Genomic DNA, 14,428 nt, shown 5'->3' with positions numbered 1-14,428 from the left:
GTAAAAGGAATACTGCAGCTCATACTATTTATGTACTCAAACAACCAGTTATTCTGTAAGCCCCACAAGGTATAGAGAAAAGTAAGTCCAAGTATCACCACAAAAGGATGTAAATGAAGTTAACGTGACAAAAAGGCCCTGTATTTCTATACAGACCCATAAGTCTAGCCACTTGTTATGCATATATGCAAGTCTAAAGAGAATGGAACTACAGACTGTGATGAAACAAGAGATCCAGACAGTGTAGAGCCAGTTATGAAAATAGGAGTTTAACACTAACCATGTTAGTGCAATCAGTGGAGATTCCAACATCTTCTTCTGCATGTCCAATATTCATTTATTTATTTGTTATCTATTGCATTTATTTACTGGGGTGGTCTGACTGTGTAGACAAGAACTCCCTTTTCAGCAGGGGCCTGGGGAGAAAAGTTCCACATTAGTACATCTTGAATCCTCTAGGGTGAACAAAATGCATACAGAAAAACTGTAATATATTTTCCTGTCACTGCCACAGCTCTAGGGGTTGCTAATTTCCAATATATTATATCAAGATTACCACTCTCCGCATTCATTTGGATATTTAACAGTAATTTGTTGAGAGGATCATCGACAGTCAAATCAGTGACAGGCAATTTGCCAAAAAAGTAAATTACGCTAATTTCAAAATTACAGAGACAACTACTATACTCAAGTTATGTGTTTTGACAGAATTTAGTCATCGTGATATCAATTTAACAGGAAAGACAATAATGTTAATTCTATCACCATGCCTAAATCCTACAATTATGCATTTTGTAGATATTCATAATTTCTAATACACACACACACGCATATGTATATTTAATTTTAATTTAATAATTTTACTGTAGTTGATATCAACAACAGTGGGTAATACCTTTAACCTTTAATACACTCTACTCATAGACACATGCATTTTTCATACATTTATTAGAGATATTTATATACTGCATGCTTAATGGCAATAAAATTATATGGTGAGAATCATTTTAAAAAAGTGTTGTTGTTATAATGATTTTTTACTTTTATTTAGGTTGTTTTCTTTTGTGATTTCCCACTTGACAGAATGATTATAGCAGTGAGGCGGGGGTATCCAAGTACAACTAACTCTGGACAAGACCGCAGGCCAAATTGTAACTTGCTACAGATCCCCCACCATGCCCAGGATTCCCACTCCTAATTTCTTGATACACTGGAAAATATTAGGGTACAACCCAACACCCTCATAATGGACGATTTCAACTACTCCACCATTAACGAGGAAAACTACTTATGTACCAACTATTTTGCTCAACATTTTCTGGACTTTATGAATTCCAATGCCTTGGATCAACTTATCCACACCCCCACCAGGGGCAGCAATATCCTAGACCTGGTCATTACCAACATTGGCAACCGGTGTTCCACACCAAAGCTCAATTCCTCATTGGTCAGATCCAACCACAAGCTAATCACCCTGGACATCCACATCCTACCCCCACCCCCCATTAGGGAAACCACCGTATAAAATTTCTACAAAGCCAACTTCATGCTTCTTAAGACAGAAGTGGCAAACTTCATAACACCCATGCAGACGGACAATAGAGGTACGATTGCTGAATCGTACACAAATACACTTTATAAGCACTTACATGAGTGCATGGATCGTGCTATCCCTAACAGAACCAAGATGCTAGCCTCCAAAAAAAGGAAGTCAATCTGGTGGTCCCCTGGCATAAACAAACTCTACAACAGAAGAAAGAAACTGTTGCAAAAAGAGTAAAATCCCATGACTGAAGGAACTCCCTGGTCAGCCTCAGTAAGAAGCTGAGATCCCTCATAAAATCCTCCAAAGCTAGTTATGAAAACAAAATCACACTGATTCTAAAGACAACCACAAAGCATTCTATAGCTATGTCAAGAATCTCAATGGCAACACTCAGATCTGCTCTGAGTTACAGCACAATGGCACTAAATATACAGAACCAAATGATATTGCCAACATCCTGGCAAATAGGTTCAGTGCTAACTTTACCCCTCTCTCACCCCCTAAAGGGCCCATCTCTACACCAGAAGAATGCAAAGTTCCTGTAATCACGGCTGCACAGGTAAAAACCACACTCTCCAAAACCAAGAACAAAGCATCCATGGGACCTGACAACATCCCAGGCTGCCTTCTACATGAACTACAGAATGAACTGGCACCCCACCTAAGAACCATGTTCAATCATAGCCTCACCTCAGGCTTTGTGTCAACTGAATGGTGCATAGCAATTGTTATCCCACTCCACAAAGGGGAAGCCACCACAGACCTTAGGAACTACCGCCCTATTAGCCTAACGAGCCTAGTCTGCAAGGCCATGGAATGTATCATCATGGAACTTATAAACAAAGTCATTGGTAATCTCCAAACTCTGGACCCCACCCAGTTTGGGTTTGTAAATGGCAGATCATGTCTCCTAAACCTGATAGACGTCTTTGAAGCAGTCACCAAAGCCATAGACGAGGGTAAGGTAGTTCACACAGCCTATCTAGATCTCGCCAAGGCTTTTGACACCATCCCCCACTCTGGAATTATAGATAAACTCACAAAACTAGGTATACATCCCTATGTCACAAGATGGATTGCCAACTGTCTCTCTGACAGAACCCACACTGTGAAAGTAGCAGACTCCAAATCCGACTTCAGACCAGTGACAAGTGGAGTACCACAGGGTTCAGTCCTGGGTCCTCTCCTGTTTGGTATCTACTTTTCTGAAGTAGAGGCTAACACAGAAGGTCTTTGGCTAATGAAGATTGAGATGACGGCAAACTAGGAGCCATAATCAAAACTCCTAAAGATGTGGACATCCTACAAAAGGGCCTCACTGAGACAGATGCCTGGTGTCAAAGCATGGCCTCAAGCTCAATGCCAAAAAGTGCATTGTCATCCACTTTGGTAAAAACTCTGTACCCATGAGCTACCACATAGGTGGTAGTCTACTTAACACTGAAAGTGTGTTAAGAGACCTTGGGACACAGGTGGACAGTAGTCTCTCCTTTGATAATCACATTGCCACAGTAGTCAGGAAATCCTTCTACGTGGCACACCTCATCACAAAAGGTTTCTCATCCAGGAAAAAAGAGGTCATTGTCCCCTCTACTCATCACTCATTAGACCCATTATAGAGTACAATGACCCTTTTGGTATGTACCTCACAAAACATCTACAACAACTGAAAAGGCCACAGAAATACTTCACAAAGAGGATAACTGGCCTCAAACAAATGCCCTACGCAGACCGTCTCAAATAACTCCAGCTTTACTCTGTCTCATATCGTCTACTCAGAGGTGATCTCTGCCTAACATACAAAGCTATGTAAAACCCAGAGCTGTTGGACATGCTCCACTTAAAGAAATCCCAATCCCTCCGAGCTACACACTCTAAGGACCTAAACCTTGTCAACACAATAAACAGAACATGCTGGAGGGATAGATTCCTGTCCCAGAGACTTCCCATACTCTGGAACAAACTACCTATCTATACCAAACATGGCTCCTCATTAGCACTCTTCAAGAAAAATCTTGATGACTGGATGGGAAATAGGAAATTCACCCCAGGGATAACCTCTGGGGCTCTGCTCAACAGGGGCACAGGAAAATAATTTTCTTGGGTGGCGATAGCCAGGGTACCTTTTTGGCTGGGCTTATATAGGCCCTAGGGCCAATAGCCTAGTACCTACCTATGAACCTATGAACCTATGAACTAGCATGGTTCATGATATTTTGTTGATTAAATCTTTCTAACACTTTGCACTCGTTTTTAAATTTAATATTCACTACTGCTTGTTTTGATATACTTAATGTAGAAAAATATACAGTCACTGTCTCATTACAGCCCTTATAATAATCTGCCTTACCAGATATCTTTTCTAATATAATTTTTGGATACATTCACTCACAACTAACTCGATTCCCCTTACTGGCAAGAAATCATGGCAGAATAACCACTATGCCAAGCCAAGTCTCATGTGAGGGCCTAGTTCTATATTCACACAATTCTTGCTATGAATGTTTGTGCATTCCTAGAAACACTTGCATGCCTTTACTACCAGTAGTCACTGTCTGCTGCACGTCTCCATCTGCCAGGTGCTGCCATCAAGGTAAGACTCTGCCAGCTTCTTCACAAAGGGACGACACACTGACATATGTCACTCACTGTCATCAACTCCATAGCTGACTGTTTTGGCACCCTGGAAATGATTGCAACATTGAATCTGACACTCAGGTTCATATTTTGCATCCATAACCATGACTCCTTCCACAACGGAGACTTCTTTAATGACGTATGTTTCCCCATATATTATTAGACACGTTTATAAAGTTAAAGGTGAGTGCATACTTGCTGTGTTATTATTTCACTGAGTGTAACTCGAATACTTAATTGTTTCTTCAGCTTGCTACTTGTTTCTTGCTATACTTCCATTCCTTTTGTTATACAATATACTTAATTAGCTAATTCCTGTTCAGTTATTTAGTTATTTAATTATTTACTGACTGCAGCATATCAATTATCTATCTTGACTTGCATTAGGCTGTTGCTAGAAGGAGGCCCTCAGGATCTAGTCCCCACAACACTGTTATCTAGTAAATTGATAAAGTAGGCTCCCTCTATACAGAAATCTGTCACTACCAAATGAAGGACTTGCACAGTATGTCGAATTACTGAAACTTCCTGCTCTTCAGTAAATTCATGCTACTATAAAACTTATTATTCTATCAGGTTTCTAATTTTATAAGAGCAATATTAAAATCTGTCCCTATTTGTGGGGCATGGCCCCCCCATTATTTATGGCTTTGTCCAGATATCTTGCTCTAAGAGGTTGAGAGGTATGTTTCAGTTTCATTCTACCACATTTCTATGAGACATCTATGTCAAAAATGTCTCTATTTCTGGTTAATTGTCCTTGCACTGTGTTGGCCTTTGTGCAGATGTGTTAAACTGACAGATTGAGAGCTATCTGTTAAGCCCTGAGGTTCATTGTGGCATTCTGTGCAAAACCACAGATCTTACATGCTCTGCTTTAAATAGTATTGCTATCCATGTTTTCTTACATCGTTTCCTGGCCAGCAACATTGCTTCCAGCCACAAAATCTAGCTTTTATGCACCACACGGCCTGAATATGAATTGTGCAGTGCTGCTCTTACAAACTTAGAAAGTTGACAGAATAATATATTTTATAGTAGCATGAATTTACTGAAGAGCATGAAGTTTGAAACAAATGTCTTCCATTATTTTCTGAGTTCAGTCCAAAATGACATGCCAATAATTTGCCAGCAAACCAAAATTTTATGAGGAAAAGATCAAAAATCTGAGACAAAAACTGGACATTCTGCAAAAATCAGGACAGTTGAGATTGTGGTTGATGTTTCTGCTACAACCATCTTCCACTGAGATGCCCTCATCTGCTGTATGTAACATTGAGTCACATCAGTTCTAAGATCTTGTCAGTGATATGACAGAAAGGCACAAATGTGATAAGGAACACATCTGGAAATCCTGGTAATTTCTGTACAGTTGAGAGGTATGATTGCAAAGTATATGGTCCAAACACAGTACAGGATAGTGTATCTACAGTGCAGAGTACTGTGATATCCCATTCCTGGCATTTTGTACTGAAGCTGTGCAAATGATTTGTAATAGTGCATGGACTGGCATGTACGGGATGTGTGTGTATTGAATAGGGACACACAGATGAATTGCAGGAATGAAAAGAGGGAAAGAGGACAGGTGAAACAACCTAATGTACAGCAGATGAGGGCATCTCAGTGGAAGATGAGCAGCAACATCAACCACATATCTATATGGTACAGTAGGGACTGTACACTGAAAATGTGTTTTATGTGACTGTCACAGAAGGTGACATAACAATGGGGAGGATGTCTGCATGAGATAAGCATCTTTAAATGAATAATGCAGAGAACTTCTATCAGGCATATAGCATACATTTGGGGTAGGGTGCATATTGTGAAGTTGTGCAAACTGATATTCCTAAATATGAGTGCAATTTCAGCAGAGGTCTCCAGCAAGTGGGGCACAGGTAAAGGCTCATGGAAAATATTAGCAGAACCAACCACAATCTTGGACAATATCAGAATAATAGCAGCTGTAATCCCATGCCTTTAACATAATGTATATGATTTAGAGTGATAACAGATGAGTCTGCACAAATACACTTGAACAACTATTATGATACATACACACTGTCTTGGCACTGTAACATCTGCTGGAGGTGTTAGGCGGGACACTGCTATACCTGTATGCAACATTATGAGCAATACACGATAACTGACTGGTGTGCATGGCATATATACATATATAAATATATATATATATATATATATATATATATATATATATATATATATATATATATATATATATTGAAGGTGTTATGGCTTCTGATGTGGATGTCGTTCACATACCCAGTACATTCAAGGGAGTAGTCAGCATTGCGACCACATGCTGGTGGACATTCCACTTACCATGTACCCCAGGACATGGATCACATACTTCTTCATCTGATTATAGGGCGTGATGTCCATGTTATACTTGGGTCGTGTGTTTGTTTTCCCAACTTAAATCCCCCCCATGTTTTCTTGTCATTGCAGATGCTGTCATGGCTGTGGCAGCAATTTTTGATATGCGTTGATACTTTCTGTATTATACTAATATCACAGTTGGAGTCAATGATTGCCCAGAGTCTATAGACCTTCAGGCATATGTTTTGACACAATATGTGTATGTCAACTGTGATGTCCATCACTTAAATAATGGACATGAAAGGGCCTTGTAGACAGCTCTGATATATGGACCTGATCACTGAATCTGAGATACAGGTCACATCACACATTTTAAGACAGTGAGATGCAACTCATGTTATACACTTGTCTACCCACTTGGTGATATACTAGTTTATGGAAAGATCTGACAGTGTTTATCAAATACCTCAGTGTGGATTTGTTTATGAAATGCTTTGATCTGGTCAAGTTCCACAAGATGATACTGCTGCTATCATGCATGCTTTTGATGACCTCTTTGAGGACAACATGATTTAGCATGAACAACTCACATGGGTCTGTTGCACACAGCTGAAATATTTCTAGTGTTCATTTAGAAGAGGTCAATGATGACATGTTGGTCTACCTCACAGTTAAGGAGTGTCAGGATGTCTCTATACATGCATGCATCAGGTGCTCTCTCACCAACACAGATGGATGCATCTTGATGTACACCTTATACATGAACATAGCCCCTTTGGAGGGGGTGTTGAAGTGTGTATTCAACCGTATCAGGAAGGTGATCTCTGATGTTGTCATAGCCCACTGATTCTGCATGATAGGTCTGGATGAAGGTAAGACAGTGCATACTACCTATCATGATCTGGCCTAGGGTTTTCACACAATCCCCCATGCAGGTATCCTTGACAAACCCTCCCAGCTAGGGATTAGTCTTCATGTCACTAGATGGGTAACCAACTGGTTCACCAACAGAACACATACGATGAATGTCAGTGAATCAACTTGTACCAGTACAGCTGCTACATTGGTAAACAGCAGGGATCTGGGCTTGGCCCTTCAGTGTTAGGACTCTATTTCTCGACAGTTCAAGCTAAAGTATATGGCCTTTGGCTTTCCAAGTTAGCAAATTCCTGCATATTGGGTGCAATCACTGAGTCCACCAATGATGATAACATAGTACAGGAGGAGGTAACACAGACAAATGATTGGTGAAAAAGGCATACAATCTACAAGTAAATGCAGAAATGTGTCATTTTTATGGTGTCTATCTGAAAAGTGGAATTCCATGTTAATCATAGTATTGACAACCATTCTGCTATGCGGAAACACAGAGATGCAAACACTGGGAACACATATGGATATCAATCTGAACATCGACCTCCAAGTGCCCCCACTGGTATTGCAAGCCTATGTTGTGCACATCATAAGTCATGCGATCATGTTCAGATCTTAGGATTGTATGACAGTACTTTAATCAAACCTCACCAAAATACCAGTACAGTATAATGCTCTCTTTTTTATGTACCTTACCAGACACATGCAGCACCTGAAAAGATCACAGGGAATTTTCATCAAGAAAACAGAAGGTATACAAACCATGCCATAATGTATGTGGATAGATTAAAAGCCATGTCACTGTAATCTGCCTCACATAGGATGAGGTGACATCAGTCTCTCACCCTGCAGTGGTGTGACTACCAATATATCCACAAATCTGATATAGCTGATGACATTAGCAGTGTCCTTTGAGGAGAATATGCTAATAATGGTGCTCTACATGCTGCTGCAAAATGCTCTCTGTAATGTCAAGCAAAAGTGCATACACTCACAAACACACTCACACACACACACACACACACACACACACACACACACACACACACACACACACACACACACACACATTTGCTTGCAGTGAGAATAGAACCCCTACCTATCTAAGTACACAGGTTACAGAACACAGTACTTTACACAAACACAGTTACACAAATCTGACTTGCAGTGTCTCACGCACTTTATAGTTGATGACATCAGCAGTGTCTGTTGAATATGGTAATACTGTTGCAGATGCTGGTGTAAAAGGGTCTCAGTAATATTAAGAAACAGCACACACATGGACACACACACACACACACACACACACACACACACACACACACACACACATACACACACACACACACTGCAGTGAGAATAGAATCCCCAAGTACACAGACTACAGAACAAAGTACTTTACGCAAGCACCACAGCACAAGTCTGAGTTTTACAAAAGTGCAAAGTTAACTTATAGTAGATGACATCAGCAGGCTATATGGGAGAGAAGATGTTGAGAGGCCTGCATGATTCTTGACATAGCTATAGAATGCTTTGTGGTTGTCTTTAGAATCAGTGGTGATGTTGTTTTCGTAACTAGCTTTGGAGGCTTTTATGAGGGATCTCAGCTTCTTACTGAGGCTGACCATGGAGTTCCTTCAGTCATGGGATTTTACTCTTTTTGCAACAGTTTCTTTCTTCTGTTGTAGAGTTTGTTTATGCCAGGGGACCACCAGATTGACTTCCTTTTTTGGAGGCTAGCATCTTGGTTCTGTTAGGGATAGCACGATTCATGCACTCATGTAAGTATTTATAAAGTGTATGTGTGTATGATTCAGCAATCGTACCTCTATTGTCTGTCTGCATGGGTGTCGTGAAGTTTGGCACTTCTGTCTTAAGAAGCGTGAAGTTGGCTTTGTAGAAATTTTATACGGTGGTTTCCCTAATGGGGGTGGGGGCGGGATGTGGATGTCCAGGGTGATTAGCTTGTGGTCGGATCTGACCAATGAGGAATTGAGCTTTGGTGTGGAACACTGGTTGCCCATGTTGGTAATGACCAGGTCTAGGATATTGCTGCCCCTGGTGGGGGTGTGGATAAGTTGATCCAAGGCATTGGAATTTATAAAGTCCAGAAAATGTTGAGCAAAATAGTTGGTACATAAGTAGTTTTCCTCATTAATGGTGGAGTAGTTGAAATCATCCATTATGAGGGTGTTGGGTTGTACCCTAATATTTTCCAGTGTATCAAGAAATTAGGAGTGGGAATCCTGGGCATGGTGGGGGATCTGTAGCAAGTTACAATTTGGACTGCGGTATTGTCCAGTGTTAGTTGTACTTGGATACCCTCGCCTCACTGCTATAATCATTCTGTCAAGTGGGAAATCACAAAAGAAAACAGCCTAAATAAAAGTAAGAAATCATTATAACAACAACACTTTTTTAAAATGATTCTCACCATATAATTTTATTGCCATTATGCATGCAGTATATAAATATCTCTAATAAATGTATGAAAAATGCACGTATCTATGAGTAGAGTGTATTAAAGGTTAAAGGTATTACCTACTGTTGTTGATAGCAACTACAATAAAATTATTAAATTAAAATTAAATATACATATGTGTGTGTATGTGTGTGTGTGTGTGTGTGTGTGTGTGTGTGTGTGTGTGTGTGTGTGTGTGTGTGTGTGTGTGTGTGTGTGTGTGTGTTAGAAATTATGAATACCTACAAAATGCATAATTGTAGGATTTAGGCATGGTGATAGAATTAACATTATTGGCTTTCCTGTTAAATTGATATCACAGTGACTAAATTCTGTCAAAACACATAACTTGAGTATATTAGTAAGTCAATGTCTCTGTAATTTTGAAATTAGAGTAATTTACTCTTTTGGCAAATTGCCTGTCACTGATTTGACTGTCGATGATCCTCTCAACAAATTACTGTTAAAAATCCAAATGAACGCTGAGAGCGGTAATCTTGATATAATATACTGGAAATTAGCAACCCCTAGAGCTGTGGCAGTGACAGGAAAATATATTATGATGTGTAGGCATATGCAAGTATCAAAATACTGTTAATCTAAGGCATTGGAGCAGTAACTGTAGGAGACACACTTCTACTCTTCTGTCTAGATACAAACAAACTGACACACACCCAGTTGATTGCATTGGGAACAGAACCCCTACCTAAGTACACAGACTACAGAACAAAGTACTTTACACAAGCACCACAGCACAAGTCTGACATTTCCATGAGTGCAGGTCAACTTATAGTAGATGACATCAGAAGGCCATGTCGGAGAAAAGATGTTGGGAGGCCTGCATGAAGTGAATGTGTAGGCATGTCCAAGTATCCATGACACTGGAGCAGTAACTGTAGAATACCCACTTCTGCTCTTCTGTGTAGACACACACACACACACACACACACACACACACACACACACACACACACACACACACACACACACACACACACACGTTGACTGCATTGAGAACAGAACCCCTACCTAAGTACACAGACTACAGAACAAAGTACTTTACACAAGCACCACGGTACATGTCTGACATTTCCAAGATTGCAGGTCAGCTTATAGTAGATGACATCAGCAGGCCATGTCGGAGAAAAGATGTTGGGAGGCCTGCATGAAATTAATGTGTAGGCGTGTCCAAGTATCCATGCCACTGGAGCAGTAACTGTAGGATACCCACTTCTGCTCTTCTGTGTAGACACACACACACACACACACACACACACACACACACACACACACACACACACACACATTGACTGCATTGAGAACAGAACCTCTACCTAAGTACACAGACTACAGAACACAGTACTTTATGCATGTGCCACTGCTCAAGTCTGACTTTCACAAGAGTGCAAGTCAACTTATAGTAGATGGAATCAGCAGGCTATGTGGAAGATGAGACGTTGGGAGGCTTGCATAGCTTCATAGGTTAATAGGAGGCTACTAGCCTAATGGCCCTAAGGTGCTTACAGGTCTAGCTATGTAAAACATAAGTACTCTTGGTGACCATAGTTATATGGTCATTGTTAGGAGAGCAATTTTGTGAGCAGCACCAAATGGCTCTGCCCATATGGGACATAAGTGCCACCCAAGAAGTGGCTTTACAATCACCCAACCATTTGTTAAGGTTGTTGTGGAGCACAGTCATTGTGGAGCATTGCTTCACATGCAGTGGGAGCCTATTACAGAGGAGTGTTAATCTTTGAGGGATATAGCTGTCTCCCCAGCATGTTCTGTTTATGTCACAGGCTAGGTTGAGAACCCTGGAACAAGTTATTCTTGTCCAATTTGATTTGCAGACTTCCAGCATTTCCAGTACAGCTGGATCTCAGACTGCTCTGTAGGCCAGGCATAGATCACCTCTCAGCAGCCTGCATGATACTGAGTACAGTGACAGGTCTTTCAGTCTTTCCATTTATGTCATGTTTGGAGGCCCTGGATTCTCTCAGTCACAAACCTCTGTGTTCTCTCCAGTTGCTGCTAGTGTCTGGTGAGGTACAGACAGAAAGAAGCACTGTATTAATTTAGTTGTCTGATATGGGGTAGAGTACAGCAGAGCTATGACCACCCTGGTCATGGTTATGATGTGCATATGTATGAGGTGTCCAATGCATAATGTGTGCCTCACCACTACAGACTCATAGATCCTTGTGGTATTTCACTAGTAAATGGCCAGTGATGGAAGTGCAGTCTCCAACTCTGAGAGCATGCATTCTGTCAGTGAGCCAGTTTGCTATCCATCTAGTATGGTATGGCTTAATTCCCAAATGGGAGATCCTCACTATGAGACTTGAATGTGGGATAGTGTCAAAGGCCTTGGATAACGCAATATAGGTGGTATGTACTGCTATTTCTCATCCAGGTCTTTGGGGTCAGTAATATAGAAGTCCACAAGGTACAATAAGCAATATCTACCCTTGACAAAAACAACATGTGTCAGGTCAAGTGTGTTGAAGGTCACCTATGTCCCTGTGGATAAGGTCCATGCTGATTCTTTCCCTAGCCCTGCAGATGAGGCTTTTTAGGCTTATGGGTTAATAGTTGCAGTTCAGCATGTTAACAAATTGATGTGCATTGCAGATCACATAACATTTGATATTACTTTAATTAGTGTAAGTGATATATGTGTGTTTAAAAAGTACTGAGACACTGGGTTGCAGTGCTTGGGGGTGGCAACACATGGCTTTATTGTAAATATGTGACATATTGTTAGATTGGGCCTTCAGTTTGTAATGTTGCCACGTGCAATTTAATGCCAGAGCCAGGAAATGGACAGTAAACAGTAGTAATACATAATAATTACTTTTTCATAGAGTGGTGAGCACTGGGTTTGCTTGACATTTGGCAAAGTGTATATACATGCGAGATACACATGTTTCTACATAGCTAAGCAGTGCACAAACAAGAGCCGCATTGCTAAAGTATGACAGTTAATACTGAGTGTATGAAACACACCTGCTGCTTGTCTGACTGTGGCAGTATGTGTTAATGCGTGGATGCATTCATTTTTGGAAGCAGATGGTACTGGGTTGCAATCCAGGTGCATCTAATACTTCTAAATACTTTTAATGAAATATTGATAATGCAGTGACATGAATTCTTTATAGTACACATGTTCCTGTGTGTTGCCATAGCTTAGCAGGGTTAAGTGGCACTGTGTAGTAGTAACCCCCAGCAACCTGCCGTTCACTGTTGCTGCATGTTGGTGCATGATGTGCACCTCCATGCAAGCATGGAGCCCAAAAAGTAAAGGGAGCCATTGCCTTTTCTGCTATTTATGTACGTTGTGTGTGATTCTATTTTTTGACCAGAGTAAAGTGGTGAAAAGGGGATAGATATGAAAGTGGTGAAATGGGAAATAAGTGGGGGAAGAACAAAGGAAAAGCAGGATTTGAATGTACAGTAGGGAGGTAGTAAATAGCCATAGCTATTCATTTCTTTAACAGTGTAAACTGAAAATATGCGCAGAATATTAACTGAATTTGGACTGTCACCTCCAGAGAAAGGGGTGACCACAACACAATCATGTTGTATAGCCAACTGTATTGAATCAAGTGTGTCAAGAAGTCATGTGTGCAAAATGGAGAGCTACATATTGGACTTTTTTTTTTTTTGGACGGGTGCCCGTTTATTTTTTACTTGCAAGACAGGAAGAGAGAGGGAGTGGCATATTGGGGAAGGGATGTAGGCATGTCTGGGTTAGGTGAGGAAGCACTTGCAGGCAGACAAGACAAGCAAGACAAAAGACAGAGGCAGTGATGGATACAAAAGGTTGGGGACACCATGATTGGGGTGAAGATGTGGACAACCCAGGCCCATGGACATAAAGCTTGGAGACAGTGAGAATTGAGCCCTCACTCACTGGACTCTCATCACTGTCACCTTGTTACATGGATGGCTGGAGTGCTTGACATCTCCTCCACCTCCTATTGAACATGCCAGAAAGTGGCCCCTCCATCTGGCATAGAAATGCACCAATGGTGAGGTGCACTACCTTATGTACCATTCCTGGAAACTCACTTCAGGTGATGAAATCACTAACTCTGCCACTAGTCCCAGAAGGTACCGTTGTACCAGCCTCCTGGGCAGGACTACCTGAGGTAGTACAGGGGCAGCAGACCCAGTGCTGCCAGTGGGGCTCCCAGATATGCTGGTCATTGGTACTGGAGCTGGTGGAGTGGGGGCAGGTTGATTCAATGGTGCTGGCATACCTAGCTGCGCTGTGGAGCATTTAATGATGTGGTACACATGGATGATGTTGACACATTTTGACGGCACATAAAAAAAATAGAAAAGAAAAAAGTACAATAAATAAAACTAAAATAAAAAATATTTTAAATAAAATAACATAAAATAAAAATAAAATAAAAAATATTTTAAACATAAAATAAATAAAAATAAAATAAAAAATTATTTTGAAAAATAGAATAAAATAAAAATGAAGAAAACAAAAAAGAAAGATAATGACTGGATGAGAACAAAAAAAAAAGAGATAAAATTAGTACCATCATATGTGACAT

At 40.5% G+C, this 14,428-nt stretch overlaps 1 protein-coding gene across 2 annotated transcripts in view; it reads right to left on the bottom strand.

Moving 5' to 3' along the window:
• ARHGAP6 (Rho GTPase activating protein 6) overlaps positions 1-14,428 on the bottom strand; it is a 1,747,989-nt gene that overhangs the window by 660,486 nt on the left and 1,073,075 nt on the right. The gene's annotated exons all lie outside the window — the stretch shown is intronic.

The sequence above is a fragment of the Protopterus annectens genome, chromosome 5.part0, assembly GCF_019279795.1.
Source record: "Protopterus annectens isolate FY-2018-M chromosome 5.part0, PAN1.0, whole genome shotgun sequence".
NCBI lineage: Eukaryota > Metazoa > Chordata > Ceratodontiformes > Protopteridae > Protopterus > Protopterus annectens.
Note: the sequence above shows the minus strand (reverse complement) of the source record. Positions and strands in the feature narration are given on the sequence as shown.